General features: G+C 41.7%; 1 non-coding gene across 1 annotated transcript; it reads left to right on the top strand.

The window, feature by feature from the left end:
* Positions 1 to 2,655: 2,655 nt before the first annotated feature.
* LOC130983439 (small nucleolar RNA R71) lies at positions 2,656 to 2,762 on the top strand. Its single transcript, XR_009087430.1, has one exon. It is a non-coding gene; the product is annotated as a small nucleolar RNA R71 (small nucleolar RNA).
* The last annotated feature ends 388 nt before the right edge of the window (positions 2,763 to 3,150 follow it).

Here is a 3,150-nt window from a genome sequence, read left to right on the forward strand (position 1 = left end):
AAGAAAGAAGAAAGAATAAGGGTAGGGTGGCGCGGTAGCTACGGCGCCGGTGGCATCGGGGTCGCCGGAAGAAGGATGGGTTGAGGGGTTGTGGTCTGGATCCGCGTAGGTGGATGAAGAAGGAAGAAAGGGTTGAGGGGTATGAGTAAGGCGCGATAGAGTTTCTTTCGAATTATTGCCCAATTCGACGCCTGTGCGTGCGCACACAGGTCCGTGTGTACGCACAATAGGCAAAAACAGAGGGGACGCGGACACACAAGGGTATTCGAGCACTCCCAACTGAAGGGATGTAAGCGGGTGTGCGGGCGCACGAGGTGGTGCGTGTGCACAGAAAGCAAAATGGTGGACGAAATTGTGATCACATCAATGTAGTACTCTTTGTTATTGTATGGAATCATTATTGTGGCTCTTTGCTATGTGTGGACACAACTCCATTCAACTTAACCAGCAAGTGTACTGGGTCATCCAAGTAATACCTTACGTGAGTAAGGGTCGATCCCACAGAGATTGTTGGTATGAAGCAAGCTATGGTCACCTTGTAAATCTCAGTTAGGCAGATTAAATTGGTTTATGATGAGTTCGAAAATTAATAATAAACAGAAAATAAAATAGGATAGAAATACTTATGTAAATTTAATGGTGGGAATTTCAGATAGGCGTGTGGAGATGCTAGAATCCTCTCGAATCTCTACTTTCTTATTACATTCATCCAAACCTTCTTACTCCTTTCCATGGCAAGCTGTATGTAGGGCATCACCGTCTTCAATGGCTACTTTTCATCCTCTCGGGAAAATGGTCCAAATGATTTTTCTTCTGCTATTTTTGATTCTGTTTTTAATTTTTATATTTTTTTCATGACTCCACCTGATCATGTACCTAATAAAACACAAAATAACAATAAAATAAAATAAAATAAAAATTAGATAAATAAAATTGGGTTGCCTCCCAACAAGCGCTTCTTTAATGTCAATAGCTTGACAGTGGGCTCTCAGGGAGCCACAAAGGTGATCAGGTCAATGTTGTATAGTCCCAACACCAAACTTAGTGTTTGGCTGTGGCCTCCCAACACCAAACTTAGAGTTTGACTGTGTGGGCTCTTCTTGACTCTGAACTGAGAGAAGCTCTTTATGCTTACTCTCTTTTGTCACAGAGGGTTGGCCATGTGCCTTAAACACAAGGTAGTCCCCATTCAATTGAAGAACTAATTCACCTCTGTTGACATCTATCACAGCTCCTGCTGTGGCTAGGAAAGGTCTTCCAAGGATGATACATTCATCCTCTTCCTTCCTAGTGTCTAAGATTATGAAATCAGCAGGGATGTAAAGGCCTTTAACCTTTACTAACACGTCCTCTACTATTCCATAAGCTTGTCTTAATGACTTGTCTGCCAATTGTAATGAGAACAAGGCAGGTTGTACCTCAATGATCCCCAGCTTCTTCATTACAGAGAGTGGCATAAGATTTATCCCTGACCCTAGATCACATAGAGCTTTTTCAAAGGTCATGGTGCCTATGGTACAAGGTATTAAGAACTTGCCAGGATCTTGTCTCTTTTGAGGTAAAATTTGCTGAATCCAGTTATCCAGTTCACTAATGAGCAAGGGAGGTTCACTTTCCCAAGTCTCATTACCAAACAACTTGGCATTCAGCTTTATGATAGCTCCTAAATATTGAGCAACTTGCTCTCCAGTCACATCTTCATCCTCTTCAGAGGAAGAATAGTCTTCAGAGCTCATGAATGGCAGAAGGAGATTTAATGGAATCTCTATGGTCTCTATATGAGCCTCAGATTCCTTTGGATCCTTAATAGGAAACTCCTTCTTGCTTAATGGACATCCCAGGAGGTCTTCCTCACTAGGATTTTCGTCCTCCTCCTCCCGTGTGCATTCGGCCATGTTGATTACATCAATGGCCTTGCACTCTCCTTTTAGATTCTCTTCTGTATTGCTTGGGAGAATACTAGGAGGAGTTTCAATGACTTTCTTACTCAGTTGGCCCACTTGTGCCTCCAGATTTCTGATGGAGGATCTTGTTTCACTCATGAAACTGAAAGTGGCCTTTGATAGATCAGAGACTAGATTGGCTAAATTAGAAGTATTTTGTTCAGAATTCTCTGTCTGTTGCTGAGAAGATGATGGAAAAGGCTTGCTATTGCTCAGCCTATTGCGTCCACCATTGTTAAAGCCTTGTTGAGGCTTTTGTTGATCCTTCCATAAGAAATTTGGATGATTTCTCCATGATGAATTATAGGTGTTTCCATAAGGTTCACCCATGTAACTGACCTCTGCCATTGCAGGGTTCTCAGGATCATAAGCTTCTTCAGAAGCTGCCTCTTTAGTACTGTTGGATGCATTTTGCCATCCATTCAGACTTTGAGAGATCATGTTGACTTCCTGAGTCAACACTTTGTTCTGAGCCAATAAGGTATTCAAAGCATCAATCTCAAGAACTCCCTTCCTCTGAGGTGTCCCATTATTCACGGAATTCCTCTTAGAATTGTACATGAATTGGTTATTTGCAACCATGTCAATGAGTTCTTGAGCCTCTTCGGGCGTTTTCTTCAGGTGAATAGATCCACCTGCAGAATGGTCCAATGACATTTTCGAAAATTCAGATAGACCATAATAGAATATATCTAATATGGTCCATTCTGAAAACATGTCAGATGGACACCTTTTGGTCAACTGCTTGTATCTTTCCCAAGCTTCATAGAGGGATTCACCATCTTTTTGTTTGAAGGTCTGAACATCCACTCTAAGGTTGCTCAGCTTTTGAGGAGGAAAGAATTTATCCAAGAAGGCAGTGACCAGCTTATCCCAAGAGTCCAGGCTATCCTTAGGTTGTGAATCCAACCATATTCTAGCTCTGTCTCTTACAGCAAAAGGGAAAAGCATGAGTCTGTAGACTTCAGGATCAACTCCATTCGTCTTTACAGTCTCACAAATCTGCAAGAACTCAGTTAAAAACTGGTAAGGATCTTCAGATGGAAGTCCATAAAACTTGCAGTTCTGTTGCATTAAAGCAACTAGTTGAGGCTTAAGCTCAAAATTATTGGCTCCAATGGCAGGAATGGAGATGCTTCTTCCATCAAATTTGGACGTTGGCTTTGTGAAGTCACCAAGCATTCTTCTTGCATTATTATTATTTTCG

Source organism: Arachis stenosperma, chromosome 5 (assembly GCF_014773155.1).
Source record: "Arachis stenosperma cultivar V10309 chromosome 5, arast.V10309.gnm1.PFL2, whole genome shotgun sequence".
Lineage (NCBI taxonomy): Eukaryota > Viridiplantae > Streptophyta > Magnoliopsida > Fabales > Fabaceae > Arachis > Arachis stenosperma.